The 15996-nt window shown below is 42.9% G+C and overlaps 1 protein-coding gene across 1 annotated transcript in view; it reads left to right on the top strand.

The window, feature by feature from the left end:
* CPA6 (carboxypeptidase A6) overlaps positions 1–15996 on the top strand; it is a 210819-nt gene that overhangs the window by 116043 nt on the left and 78780 nt on the right. The window lies entirely within an intron of this gene.

Here is a 15996-nt window from a genome sequence, read left to right as displayed (position 1 = left end):
GAGCGTCAGCATAATGCCTAAAGAACAGCTGATGCACAGGATTACCCCTGCATAGAAATGGAGAACGGAAAAGTGGTGTCCATCTGAACCTGCCATCAGCTTAATCCCAAATCTTCCCTGAGCATATTGTAGAACAGAGATCAGCAAAAATTATAGCTTGGGGCAAACTCTGACCTGCTAGCTGTTTTTGCATAGCCTTCAAATTAAAAAATGGCTTTTATATTTTTTAATCGTTAACAAATCAAACAATATATTTTGTGACACAGGAAAGTGATAGGCAGTTCAAATTTCAGCATCCATAATGGGGCTTTATTAGAACACAGCCACGCCTACTCAGTGGCATTGTGTCCATCGCTGCTTTCACACCAGCAGAGCTGAGTAGTTGCAGCAGAGACCTTATGGCCCACAAAACCAAAAATGTTTACTATTTGATCTTTTACAGAAGTGAGTTTACTAAACCCTGCTCCAAGTAGAACAACTTTATCATCTCCAGTGAGCTGATGTACTGGGTGAACAATTCAAGGCTGAGATGACTGATTGGCCAAGGGTTTGGGGTGGGGAGAAAGCCCCTAGGTCCCCCACTGCAGGTTAGTTCTACCTGATGCACCCTTGACCTCGTTCATATTATAGGATTGATTTATCCTGGGGCTAAGTTACTCTCTTCTGAGAACTAGCAGCATGTTACTCTCTTGTGAGAACTAGCAGCATGTTATAGTTAATCTCCTGCTTTCCTTTGGTCTCAAGAAATTTTAATATCTCATCTGACTCATAAAACACTTTGATCCTACTTTTTTGGATCTTGAACATCCCTTTTAACTTCATAGTTTTCACCAAGAATAAGAAAGATGCCTGTTCTTCAATCAGTGTATGAAAGTGGCTGATCTTTCCTACTAGGAACCTCCAGATTGTATGCTAAGCAACCTTTAGAGTCCAGACACAAAGCTGAATTTACTCTAAAGCTAATAAAACAGAATCTTTACAACCCCTCCCCTGGACAGCCCTTTTCGATGTGTTCACAGGCCCATATATATTGGGAAAAGAAAGATTTTTAACTTTCCCTCTGTCGCTCATGATCCCTTGTCCCAGGAAAGGCCACAGCATTTGGGAGATCAGCTAAAGGCAGGTGGAATATGGGATACACTTAGTTTTATTTAAGTGGGATTATATTTATATTGGTTGAAGTCACTTGGTCTACTAGCTATCTCCTTCCACCCACTATGCCAGCACAGTAACTGTGGCAAGGGCAGGGGAAACGTAGTGATACAACCTCATCCTATAGCGCCCAGGACCAGAAGTAGCATTAAAGAAACAAGGTTTGAAATGTGGGAAGCTAGAAGCTACTGTGTAGAATATTCTTCATATCCTCAGATATGCCTAATCCTAAGCAAAAGGTTTATTCTCAAATGTGCAGTCAAAACAGACACTCCCTGCTGTCAGAAATATGCTTGATAGTGAAGCACATACAAGTATAAATGCACCATATGTTCCTAATGGAAATCATGTGAAGTGAAATTTCCTGTTTTTAGAATTGGTGTTTTTGGAGCATAGAGCTATAGCACTTCTATCTCTGAGCATATCTGTGTGAAAAGTCCATGTGTTTTAAGCATACTGATGCACCCTATCTAAGCACCTAGAGCATTTCTGCCCGGTTAAGTCTGGCGGTTCCAGACAAAATGCTTTGCAAAACTGCCCCTGACTCAGCTAAGTAGCCTGAAGAAACTAATGTTTCAGTGGCAAAACTACACATATATTTATGGATAAGTCAGTGGTTGCCATGTAAAATTTGATTGCCCAACTATGTAGGTCACTATGAAGTTGCAATCATTTTTAAATATATTTGAATTACTTTTGTGACAGTGTTTTATTTTCTTGAGATGACACTTCAAATTGCATGTGCTTTAGGTTCCACAGAACCTGCATCTTCCTCAGCCCAGCCACCCTTCTGATACCCAGGATGAGAGAGGGTTTACACTGGGTTGTCCCCTCTTATCCCATTGTCTAAATAATAAATGATACATTTATGAAGAAAGAGAAGGGAAGGGGAGAGATGCTGCCATTACTATGATTCTTGCTCTCTGCTTGTCTGCCCATTTTTCAGTCTCTTCAGATGCCAACTGATAAATTCCTTCCATTCTTGAAGCTCAGATTCCAGGGCAGGATGTCTAACTCACCTCATGCCAGGCCACAGCGCCACACAGTATAGGCTGTTGAGTAGCCTATGGAATGGCCACCCTTCTACTCCAAACAATGGCCATTCTTCTGTGAAGGACAACCTTGTGCCTCCTCAGCATTCCTGGGCACCTCGTTTAAAACCTCCCGTGATTATGAAGGAGGACTCATGGGCAGCATTAAGTGTCCTGCTGAGGTTAGAGATCATGCTTTGAAACCAGTCTACACATGCCCACCAGGTCTCCAGCACCTCTGGTTCTCTGGATGTAAGAATGGGAAAGGTCTACTGGAGCACTGGTCTGGGGCTGGGGTGTGGTGATGAGGGTGTAGCAGTATGCAGTGATACGGTGAGGTTATTGTACATGCTATCAACCACAGTGAACATTTCGATTAAAAAGAAAAGAAGACTAAAAGCTAAGAGGGAACTAGAAGTCTGGAGAAAGCAGATGAATATAGGACTGGCTATGTTTACAATCCCTCACCTTTCCGCTGTGTTCACAGGCCCATGTGTATTGGGAAAAGTAAGATTTTTTAACTTACTTTCACTTGGACTTTCCCTCTGTCACTCGTAGCCCCAGAAAGGTGAGAGCATGGCTAGGAATTTGTAGTCCAAGAGTGGAAACTTGAAATGCAAGATTTCAGAAGTGTTACAAGGGGTTGTCCTTAAAGTGGGTGCCTGAGGCGGGTACAGATTCGGGTCATTGAGTTGAGAAGGTGGAGGCTCAGGTGTCAGATCGGACATTGAATCGGACATTGATAGCCTAGAGTCTAGGGTATTGTCTGCAGGTGGAGGTCTTACCACAGACTGTGAGGATGTGCCCTTCCGGTGGGTGAGGAAAGTGACTGCAAGGTCAGTATGGGCACCACTGAGTCCGGACAAATGGTGGTTTATCCAAATAGCATCATCTTTGGAGGAAGATGCTCTTCTACAGGAAAATTGAAGAGGAGCAGTTTTGAAGCAACAGTGGGAAGCGAGGAGAATGCCAGCAGGAGAAGAGTGGGGAGTTTGGTTGGCTGCTATCTCCCATGAGATTTGAGCTTTTTATCCAGAAGTGAGGATTTGCTTTTGCCGTGGAAGGTTCTTCAGTGGCTATTTAAGTGTCTGACAAAGAAATGAAAATCATGAATCAGCTGTAATCACTTATGAGTGAAATCCTCTCTGAAAATCGAATTTGGTCTTGGCCACAGTAAAGGAAGGGTTCCCTGGTTAGTGGTGACCCGTGTTACCCCAGTGTTTGCAGGAGGCATTCTCCAAAATGCTGCAGGGGGAGCCTGGCCGTCCCTGAAAACTCTGTCAAAGCGAAGATGACATTTCAGAGACAGATCTGACCTCCCTGCGAGTCAGGGTGCCAGAGACAAACCCGCATTACAAATTGTGCACATTTTCAGAATAGACCCCAGGTAGTTGATCAATACCAATTAATGATCTGTTCATTCTATTTTGCCCTGGAAAAAAACCACCAAATAGCAACCACTGAATTTGCAGCCCTTTCTGAAAGGCCTTTCTGAAAGCAGTTCGTCCTTTGAAAACCAAGGAGGGGCGTTTTGTACAGGCTCCATATCCATTAGCTGCGCTGTTGCTCTATTTGCAGGGTCTTTGCTGACCATGCCCCTCCCATGTAGGGCAAGGTGCCTCCTTTGATGTATCAGGTCAGCAGTGAGGAACGCCCTTCACCTAACAGAGCTCCGACTAAAAGGACAGACTTCAAAGTGAGTGTTCTTTTCAGAAATAAGCAAACTCCACCAGATCTGTGTGGGGTTTTTCAATCACACACTGCTGACAGAACGCTCCTCGTCCTTTTTTGTTTTTCCTTGTCCCATTATCCTTCCAGTCCTTCCCCTTTGAAGTATTTACACACAGTCTCGCCATCTGGGTTTCGAGGAGGATTCTGCAGTGGTTTACGGCATACCTAACAACAGAGCAAGACCCTAAAAAAAATACCATGGTGTGGCCCCAAAGCTTCTCATTGTCTGCCACCTGCTCTCCATTATCTAATATGTTTGTTCGGGGGCCGAGCTGCTTTAGAGAGCCATCTCTAGCTTTAATTCAAATGGCGTGACTGATCTGACCAAATGGTACAGACTAAAAGATTTAGAAGACCACACTGGGATTCTCAATTCATTTCTCGGTAAATGTTTTTTGACATCAACTCAAACAATCCTTACGAAATTCCTTTAAAGGCCAGTGTTTCCCTTTGTTGTTTGCAATGATTGTTCTGATCATTGCTTAATTACAATGTGCATTGCCACAGGATGGATCATTTTACAATTAAAAAAAAAGACAGAATTATTTCGGCAATTTTATTTACTAATTAAAATACATTGACATCATACTTAATGTGTAAGGTAAGTTGAATTAAGCCTTTTTAAATGAGAAAATTTGCTTTATGCATAAATTGTACTTGGAAACAGACATATGTCCCTTCTAATGGATAATGTGGGTATAAACATTTTACTGATGATTTCAAGAACATTTTGTGCATTTGATTCAGCTCTCTGCTGCACTTCCTATGATCTTGAAAGCACAACTCATATAAGAGAATGCAGTTTTGTTAAAAGGTCTATTGTCGCACAAGTAGGAAGACTGAATTAAATAAACTAATACCTTAGATGCAGTCCTTTCTCGCCCAAACACACACACACGTGCACGCGAATAGCTTTAACAGCCACTATGTAGCTTGCATCCTAATAGAAGCACAGGCTTCCAGAAAAACAGTAATTGGTTGGGGGGGGGGGGGTGGAGGGAGAAGACACACACAACAGGAGAGTAATAGGCAGAGAGAAATCTGGGTTTGACACCATAGACTTTGGCAAGCTTTACTCCTAGAGTCAGAGACCAATTGCATGCTCTGTTTCTTATACACTTAGGAGGTGAGAAGAGCCTAAATGGGGAGTATTGGACTGGGAGCTCTCTTACAAGGAACTCCAATAATTTCTGGTTCCCCTAATCAGTAATGGCTGCTATAAAAGATACCACAGACTGGTGACTTATAAACAACAGAAATTTATTTCTCACAGTTCTGGAAACTGGGAGTCCAAGATCAGGGTACCAGCATGGTTGGGTTCTTATGAAGGCCCTCTTCTGGACTGCAGACTGCTGACTTCTCACCGTGTCCTCTCATGGTAGGAAGGGGCTAAGGAACTTTCTCAGGCCTCTTTTGTAAGGGCACTAATCCCACCCATGAGAGCTCCACCCTCATGACCTAACATCTCCCAAAGGTTCCATCTCCAAATACCATTGGGCAGTGGGATTCCAACATGTGTATTTGGACCATACATTTAGACCATCCAGGCACCGACTAGTTCTGTGACCTCAGGCAGATCGCCAACACTCATTTATAAAATGAGATTTTATGGGGATTAAATGGGATCATATATACACGCCTGGCACTGGTAGGAATTTGGTAATTGCTATTGTTATCTGTAAGTGGAGATACTTCTATGTTATATTGTTGTTGTGAGGATTCATGGTAAGAGATGTGAACTACCTAGCACACGGTAAATGCTAAGTATATAATTGCTGTTATTATTTATGTCTCCTTTGTGGCTCACATATTCTGCCTTGGAGGTTGTTTTGTATATATGGTCTCCCAATTAGGTTGTAAATTCCTTGAAAGAGGAGTCTTGTGCTCATTTTGTATCCTTGGCAATGCCTAGTGGAGTTCCTCAGATGTATTTTTCACTAAATTAATGGAGAACTTTATGTCACCAAGATTAAAATTTGGGAGTTTTATCCTATTGGCAATTTGTAGTATTTATAAATTTTGGGGATATGGGAGAAACATTGAAAGTGTTAAAGAATAATTAATTGGATAGTTCTATTTAAGATGAATTAGAATAGGAATTGAAAGTGGAAATTTAGAAAGTATTTGCTCATCTGTATAGAATCTTCCACATTTACATGTTTATAATGTGGTTTCAAATAATCAGGTTTTGTGTTGCTGCATGTACTCTCCAAACAATAATTGTTTGTTTTAAGCCTAGCTAAGGAAATGCTTTTTTGTTTGTAAATTCTGGGTGAGCGGGAAATAGGGAATGGGCTGAGCAGAGGGTAGCAGGAAAGCACGGAACCACGGACAAGTGGGAAAGGGGATCTACTGTAAAATGAAAATAGGAGATGGCCCAGCAGTCCATTTCCATGTGGCCCAAGGCCCCGGTGTCAGCCTGTCTGTTGGGATGCCAATCAATACCCAAATTAAAAAGTCAGGAACAGTTGAAAAGTAGGCAAACCTCAGCTTCCTCCATTTCAACCCCTTTCTCCCTGAGTGAGCCTCTTCTGGTAGAAGAGTAAGAGTGAGGGAGGGAGCTGAAACCGGTTTGGCTCAGTGGATAGAGCATTGGCCTGTGGACTGAAGGTCCCGGGTTCGATTCCGGTCAAGGGCATGTACCTTGGTTGCGGGCACATACCCGGTGGGGAGTGTGCAGGAGGCAGCTGATGGATGTTTCTCTCTCATCGATGTTTCTAGCTCTCTATCCCTCTCCCTCTCTGTAAAATATCAATAAAATATATTTAAAAAAAAAAAAGAGTGAGGGAGGGAGAATGAGCAGTGATTCCAGGGCCCCCTCTCCCTCAGCCTCTTCTCCCCACCAGTTAACAACATAGTTTATTACCTTACACAAGATTTTTCATCCACAGAGGCCATTGCTCTGGCCTCCTAGGAAGATCAAAGGCCTCGCAGAATACTGTTAGCTAGTCTCTTGCTTTGGAACACTTTGTATTTCTTCCTGGCACGTACCTGTATTCAAGCATACCTGTATTCAAGCATAGGAAGCCTGAGGAAAACAACTGGAGAAAGTATAGCTTTGTCCCTCTGAGGGAGACTGTAATTAGGTTAACAATACTGAGTGTCATAAATGGTGGAGCCTAGCAAGCACCTTTAGAGAGCATTTCTCTGTTGTAATTACAGTGTTTTCTCCATTTCGTTGTGGAATGGTTTAGAAACAGCCCTGCCAAAGGTACATCTGGGAAACAGGATTTTTTTTTTTATTTTTTTATTTTGTCCAAAGCATCAGCAATAGAAAGCCCTGGTGTAGAATCCTGTGTGTATGAGCGTGCAGATAAATTTCCCATTTTGCCGCCTTCTCTGGATGGCTCACAGCATGATGCCTATGATGTAAGCTGTGATAGATACAGAAGGGATTTATGCTAAGGTTTATCAAGGCCTTAACGAGATAAACAGAGTAGAATAAATAAGAAAGCTTGTTTGTATCTCCAAACTGGCAAACTTTGAAAAGACTTCGTATTACTGACAGTGGAGAAAGTTAGTTCTATTGTTCCTATAAAATTATGACAGAACATGAGCAGAAATCTGAAGATTGTATACTTATGCAGTCATGTGCCACAAAATGATGTTTTGGTCAATGATGATCACATATACAATGGTGGTCTCATAAGACTGTAATCTCATTGTAATTTTGATACCTATTTTTACTGGATCCTATATTTTAAAAAAAGGCTAATATGCAAATCAACCGAATGGCAGAACGACTGGTTGCTATGACGTGCACTGACCACCTGGGGACAGATGCTCAATGCAGGACCTGCCCACTGGTGGTCAGTGTGCTCCCTCAGGAGGAGTGCCACTCAGCCAGAAGCCAGGCTCACGGCTGGCGAGCGCAGTGGCGGTGGCAGGAGCCTCTCCCACCTCCATGGCAGCGCTAAGGATGTCCGACTGACAGCTTAGGCCCACTCCCTAAGCTGTCAGTTGGACATCCCCCAAAGGCTCCTGGACTGGGAGAGGGCACAGGCAGGGCTGAGGGACGCCACCCACCCCCAAGTGCACGAATTTCATGCACTGGGCCTCTAGTCTTTTCTATGTCTAGATATGTTTAAATATGCAAATACATACCATTGTATTACAACTGCCTACAATATTTGTTACAGGCTAGACCAGCCGTGGGCAAACTGCAGCCCGCGGGTCGGATCTGGCCCGTTCAGCTGTTCTATCCGGCCTGCGGAGCCGAAAGAGCGGAGGGTTCTCTTGCTCTCCCCTCCGCTCCTTTACTTTGAACTTATATTAGTTCACAGAAACACTCCATCCATGCTTTTGTTCCGGCCCTCCAGTCCAGTTTAAGAACACATTGTGGCCCTCAAGTCAAAAAGTTTGCCCACCCCTGGGCTAGACCATCTAGGTTTGTGTAAGTGCACTCTATGATGTTCACACAACGACCTGCCTATGACTCATTTCAGAACATATTTCCCTCATTAAGTGGCACATGACTGTACATCTAAATCCTCTCCCTGAGAAGGGTCAGATTGTAGGACACCATGGCCATGAGCAGTGCGGGGTTTGTGGGCAGGCTAGTATCCTTGTCCTGAGACTGGGAATTTGCAACTAGGACTTGTTTTGTTCACTTCTTCCACCCAGTTTCCTGTATATGTGTGTTTTGGGGGAGGATAATAAATACCTTCAGTGGGAGAAGTATAAGATTTGGATAATATATTAGTTGATAAGTCATTCTCTAAATAATCTAGATAAAATTTCTTATCAGTCTTATAGGTTACATGTATATGAACTTTAATGGTTTAGAAACGAGTTTCATTGATGGCACAGTTATGTTATGGCAAGAATGTGCCAATAGATGGGGGCAAAGAGAAATTGCAGGTGACTCTTAATGAAATAAAACTCTCCATAAATGTAATAATGTATTAAGCTGGACCCCAAACATCAGCGCCGGGACACTGTAATAGTCAGCCCTCTGATTCAAGTAGGCCTCACGTGCATTTTGCAAAGCAAGGTGAGTCAGTATCACCTGGAAAAACTTCTTGGGCCACTATCATGCGACAGGGTTTGTTAAAAGAAAATCTTGCCCATTTCACTGACCCTTATTCTTTGCCATACAGTTTTGCTTACTTGATAAGACTGTACCTTTTCCTCTTGCGCCAGTGTTCAGGGTGTGTTTATGGACACCATCAGCCTCATGATGAAGTGTGACCAGGGGGGAGGTGCAGGCACAGACTGCAAGATTTGTGCTGTGCATTTGCTGGGATGAAACAAGTGGGTGAACAGTTTACATCAGCTCTTCTTTACTCTGACAGGGTCTTGCATCAAAACTATGCTGACCTCCCTCCCCCCTTGCTGCTAATTTCTTTGCCTGGTGACACACTGTAGTGGATGAATGGTCCATCCTATGAAAATAGCTGTCCACTTGTTCTGAGTTGTCTTAGAAGAAGAAAAAGTTATGTTTAGGTACTTCGAGTTTCTGAAGTTTAAAAGTAATTAATTTACATTTATTTGCATATTTTAGACAGTGCCAAAAGCTCAATTCATTTTTTATTCACTAGATATTTAAAGAGGTTAATCCACAACATAGACAAAATAGATGCCCTTCTGAGCTTGTCATCGTGGAGAAGAAAATAGGCAAATGAAGAAGGTAGTTACAGAATGTGGTAAATGCTATGAAAAAAATAGATTCAACAGAGAGAATGGGATTCTTTGCAAGTTCAGAAAACGTCTCTTTAAATATGTGATAGTAACGCTGGAACCTGTCCTGCAAAGGTCTCAAGAGAGAGATTCCAGGCAAGGATCGTGGTAAGTGCCAAGGCAGATTTGTCCAGCTGAGTTTAGTCATTTCATGGACAGAGATAAAGCCAATTAGTCTAGAATGTAGTAAACAGAAGGGAGAGAGCAGGAAAGATGTGAGGTCTGAGAGATACAGCCCAGGGCCTTGGCAGAAAGGATAAAACCTTGGGGTTTCGTTCAGAGGGCAGTGGGAAGCCAGTAAGAGTTTTAAGCAGAGGTGTGATGTAATCTGTAGAATAACACTTTCACCCGACCAGCATTGCTCAGTTAGTTGAGCATTGTCCCATGCACCAGGAGGTCGCTGGTTCTATTCTGGTCAGAACACATGCCCAGGTTGCAGGCTCAATCTCCAGTAGGGGTTGTGCCTGGAGGCAGTCGATCAATGTTTCTCATCAATGTTTCTATCTCTCTTTCTCCCTTTCTCTTCTTCTCTCTGAAAGCAAGAAAAACACTTTCTTTCAGGAATGGATATACTTAGCCATAACACAAAATCAATATTGAATATTGAAAATGGTCTTCCCCGATGCTCAAGAGCTGTGATTAGAAGCCTAGTTAGTGTCTATTTCATACTAAATGCTGGATGCATGAACAAAGGGAATAGGTTAAGATTACTAGACTTTGGAGCTTGCAGGAAGGCTCCCACAGAGCCAGAATTCAGCCTTGGAGGAAGGACACTGCCCGCTAATATTGATGCCCTAGGCAGCTTTGAGCAGACACCCGCCGAGTTGAGATCAAACCTGAGGGTGGAGAGGTTTGCTGGCAGATGGTGCTGATCTCTCTGAAGTTGCACAAGGATGCTGATTCTGATAGAAGAAACTGCCAATTGAATCCAACTGGTACTGCTAGAAACAACTGCTACAGCAACTGATACAGAGAGGGCGGCGGCAGCTTCATTCTTCAAGAGTGAACTGGAAATTGCAGGCATCACTTCTGCTCATAACCTATTGGTCTAATGGGCATAAACAGGTTTTGAAATAAATACAGTTAGTTCTTGGTAAGCATGCAATTCAGTTGGTGGGAGCAGGGACACACAGATGTCCTAAGAGAGTAACCTCGGGGAGTAACCATCCAGCAAGCCTTGGACATGGGTCTGACAATCGGTTAATTGTGGTCCAGTTAAGTCAGGACACTCTAATTTCCGGCGGTGCTCAAGCCTCCCCACTTGCCCCTATCTCCAAAAGCAAAGACTCCTGTTACAGGCCAAAGATAACATGGAACCCTCAAAAAGGTACCAAGTTAATGGGACATTAACCACACATGGGACTTCACAGGAATAAAAGTTCTTTTTCATCGTCCTCTCTCTTCGCTCCCCACCACCCTTGCAGGGACTGGCAGGACCAGGGTAAAGAGACATGGACAGAAGCAGCTCAGTAAAGCTCAGCTTCAGGTCTTATTCTCTTTGCTTGGTCCCAGGGCTAATCTCAAGGGCCAATCAGATTCAGTCCTGTGACAAAGAGCCTAAGTGACAGACCACTACCCGTGCTTCTGTTTGGGTCTTGGGCTCAAGGAAGCAAAAAGAGGTTGACATTTTTAAAAGTTTCCTCTCGATTCCCCCAAGTCTGAATCCAAATAGGGATTTGAAAAGAGAGCTCCGGCTTGTAGCTGAGCCTGCAATTTTGTCTGGCATGTGCTCCTAAGCAGTGGTGCTTTTGTGTGTGCCAGTTTAGCTAAGCTTCCCAAAGTCCCATCCAGTTCTGAGTTAGGACTGGCCACAGAGGAAATTGCTGGAGATAAACAAGGCAGAGGTGAAGCAGAAGCCTGTCTGCTCCGAGGTCCAAGTCAGTGGCCAGGCATCCACAGCTCACCCACGTGGTCCCTGACCTTCCAGTTCCCCCTACCACGTCTGTGGAGCAGCAGTCTGGCCGGCAGCTTCTCAGGTCCCATGGATCTCCTCCTTCAAGCTCTGTGCAGGTGCACGTGAGGTCTGTAGCACAGGATGCAGCTCCTCATGCACATAACCACATGGTGGAGGTCAGAGGCAGCGGGGTCAGGCAGGTTCCACCTTGTCCTCCCTCTCCCCCAGCCCTGCTGATCAGTGGTGGCTCTCGGCCCACCAGCAAACCAGAGGCAACACTACCTGATCAACTTATTCCCCAGTTCCCACAGCTACATAGTCTAGTTCCCATAATAAACCCCTTATTCCATCTCACTTGAACTTCAATACAGTAAGCTAGGTTATGCTGGAGAGACAAGTTATGCCTAAACCTGAACAAGGTTTATTTCTTGCTCATGGTCCATCGCAGCTCTGTTCTGCATCGTCTCCACTCTGGGACCCAGGCTGAAGGAGCTGCCTCTGTTCAGAACATTGCCGGTCACTGTGACCCATGGAGAGAGACGGGGAACCACGCCTGCTCTTGAGGCTCTGCCTGCAGGGACTCCCACCACGTCCCCCACACTCCTTGGCCAAAGCAGTTCCCACAGAAATGCCTCAATTCAACAGGAAAATGGGGGAACATAATACAATATGTATATGATTTCTTTCTAACAGTAAACGTATGTGTCATTTCTCCACACCAGTTCTGCAATGCTCTAACATCAGCTAGGTATCCACTGATTCAATTCAATTCTGACACCAACTTAGCACAGACCCCACAGGTTAAGGGCTCAGTCTTACAGGATGGCCCCCACTTCAGACATCAGCTGCAAATAAGGTGCCCAGGCTGCTCACACTTCTGCCCAGCCAATTGCCAATTCAGGGGTTCTCGTGACCACCTCCTTAGGTATAACAAGTTGCTAGAATGACTCAGAACTCAGGAAAGTACTTTACTTACCGGGTCATTATAAAGGGTACAACTCAGGAACAGCTAAATGTGTAGGACAAGGTATGGAGAGGTGGCGCTTCAGTGTCTTCACCAACTTGGAAGCTCCCCGAACCCCATCATGTAGGGGTTTTTATGGAAGTTTCTATAGTAGGTGTGATTGGTTAAATCATTGGCCATTGGTGACTGAACTCAATTTTCAGCCTGCTTCCCCTCCCAGAAAATCAGGGGGTGAAGCTGCAAGTACAAACCTCATCATCTGGTTGTTTTTTCTGGCTACTCCCCCAATCCTGAAGCTATTTACTCTCCCCCCACACCCATGAGTCATCCCATCAGCATACAAAAGAAAGTATATTCCAAGGGTTCTAGGAGCTCTAGGCCAGGACCAGGGGACAAAGATCACATATTTATTTTTTATTATGCCATCATATGAAACAATGATAGATAAGGACACAAAAACATCCTTCAGGAATCTAACAGTTTGCAAAAAGGACTCAGATTTGAAGATCAACATTGTCTCTCTTTCCATCACAAATGACTATATTGTTCACTCAGCAACATTTTGGGGATCTGAATTAGATACAAGCAGTGTAGTGGGGGTTATTTTAAGACTAAGTCAGTATTCTGCTTATTTCTATTATTTTTAGTAGTTTTCCTTTGGAACTAAAATGCTACATTTTATTTCAGTTGCAAGATGATAAAATATTTATTTGAGAAATGAATGAGTTGAATATTGGGTCACTCCTGAATCTTGAGACCCAAGAGGAAAATGATTGTTTTTTTCCATGCTAATGTATCAGAACTAGACAAACTTTAACGTGGCCGGGGGGATTGACATTGCAAGTGCTTGAGAAATAAATTAAAGGAATGTCACAGTTTATTTCCTAGATGCTCATAAAACTACTTCTACTTTTTAGCTATCATATAATCAATAGCCTTCATATAATGGTGTTATGAGACGGTTTCTCCTTGTGTTTTGAACTAACTTGAAAATTAAGTTGAGAACACTATACCTGAAGTTGTTTGATTTCTCTGCTTTTCACCTCTGGGCTCTATACTTACTGAGTATATAGAGTATATGTTGTTCATTTTTGTATATCCAGTGGTTATCATAGGGCCTGGCATAGAGTAGATGCTCAACAAATGCTTATATATTACCATATCTTATCTGTTTTAAGATGCACATGTGTTTCACATTTTAACCTCTCAGAAGTTGGTATGTATCTTGCAATTAATAATGGCTTACATCACTGTCTCCCATTTTTGAAATCTTCCGTACCTCCTGGTAAAATGAAGAAAGCCTCAACTTCACAGCATATTCTTTTTGATCAGACATGGGTAATTAAAAAATTATTCAAATGTTACTTTTCTAGAGTTATTATAATATTGATTCAAACATATTTTATAAAGTGATGTCCTGGGGATGACGTTAAATACTCTTTCACAGTTTTATAGCCTCATAAATTAGGTGTTTAACTCAAAAGTTATCATCATTCTTTTTGTTACTTATCTGTTCTAATAAAAATGTAATTCTCCAAATGGAGTTTACATTGTTAACCAAACTGATTACCTTTATCCTGCCATGTAATTGAGACATGGGCAGAGATTTTGTTGTCCTTTTATTCATTCTTTTATTATCTACTCAAAAGTGTTGACATGTTTCACCTTAATTAGTGTTTTGTGTTAACTCAATTATTCTATGTTGAGTCACATAGTAACATATTTTGCTGAGAGCTGTGGTGTGGGGGAGTGATAGGCCACCCCCTGCCATCTGAGTCGTAAGCCACTGGCGAAGCCTCCACTAAGCAATTAGCATTTGTCTATGTGAAGCACAATGGTCACTACACTGTGACCAACCGTCAATCTCCTGAGCTTTAGTAAGCAACCTGCTGTTGCTGCTATTCTGTTTATGAATTTCAGCTCGCCTATGCATGTGCTGCCTTGTTCTCTAACACGTCTCTTGTAAGCTTGGTGGCTTTAATAGCTAGGGGAAAGCTTTTCATTATAAACTGCATGACCATATCTGTTTAATTTGGAACCAAGGAAGCCAAGAGGCATTCTTTTAAAAACCGTGTGCGTATATGCCGTGAATGAAGCATACCGATGAAAGAAAGGAAAGAAACGTCTTATTTTTAAAGGATCAGGCTGTTTGTTATAGCAGATGATCAGAAATGCCGACTGAAATCCTGCCCTGGACCATTTCATCAGCTGCAGACATGACAAGCTTACCAATTATGCCGGTGTTTGCAGATGGACATAAGGGAAACTCCTTATATTAGACATGAAAAGATTATTCAAATGGATGTGCTCTTTTCTGATTTTTTAAAAATAGGAGATAAGTTTGTTATGTGTTTAGTTACATGTCAAATATGGGACTATAGGTTACTTTCAAATAAGGGCCAAGTAATTGCCATTGCAGTCTTGGGCATTTACCCCAGAGAAATGAAAACACGTTTACACAAATGTTCAGAGAAGCTTTATTTATAACAGCCTCAAAGTTGGGGGAAGGGGAAACAATGCCCTTCAACAGGTGAATGCTTAATTCTTTTTTCCACTTAATCTATGTATTGAAGCACCTACCAAGAACCAGCAACGTGTTTAGAATGAATGGGGTATAGTTCTTATCGAAGTTGGCCATCAGCATCGCCTGGGAACTTGTTAAAAATATAAACCCTCCAACGGAAGGCGCCACAGGCCCACTGGGTCAGGAACCCTGCGAGTGAGATTAACAAGCTCTGCAAGCTGGTTTTGATGCTAAAGTTTGAGGACCACTGGTCCACAAATAAACAATTAGCAGGTAGTGTTGAAAGTGCCATATTAAATGTGTCTGCAAAGCACTTTGGAAAAAGAGAGCAATAGCACATAACTGGGAAAATTCAGAAAGAGTGTACAGAAGATATGACATTTGAGCCAAACTTAAAGGCAAATAGGATTTTATTCTTAAATTTAACAAATCCCTATGAAGCCCATACTATCATGGTCACTCTGCCAGACTGAGAAAGTTTAATAAGCAATAGTTCAGTAGGCGTCATTGAGCAATAACTCAGGCAGATTTCCCAAGAGGAAGCCCAAGGCCCTCCTGTTCTGGGATCCTTGCAACACGCTGTCTCTGTTTTTATAACTTTACAAAATTATGAGCGTATATAAGTGTGTGCTCTTTTTCTTACATTAGACCCCATAAAGCCTGGACCTATGTTTAGGGGTATGAGGGAGATAGTAAGGAAGCAAATAGGACCTTCTGGTAAAGAAAACCATATATGCCAGGGGACAGAGAGAGTGACGAGTCTGTTGGCGAGATCAGAGTGTGAGTGACTAACAAGGTTCATTGCCAGAGGCCTTGGACTTTATCCTCTACTTAGTAGATAACATTAGAGACGTTCAGTAGGTGCCTGCCTGCATTTAACAAAGGTAACTGTAGCAACTGTGCAAGGCAACAGATAGATGAAGAGAGAGACTGGAGCCAGGCACGTGGGTCAGCAGCATAATGAACGGGACCGGCAGGGCAATGTTGAAGGTGGAGATTCAGGCAATGGGAGTGAGTCTGA

This window comes from Plecotus auritus (genome assembly GCF_963455305.1).
Source record: "Plecotus auritus genome assembly, chromosome: 11".
Lineage (NCBI taxonomy): Eukaryota > Metazoa > Chordata > Mammalia > Chiroptera > Vespertilionidae > Plecotus > Plecotus auritus.
This window is presented reverse-complemented; position numbering and strand designations above follow the sequence as displayed.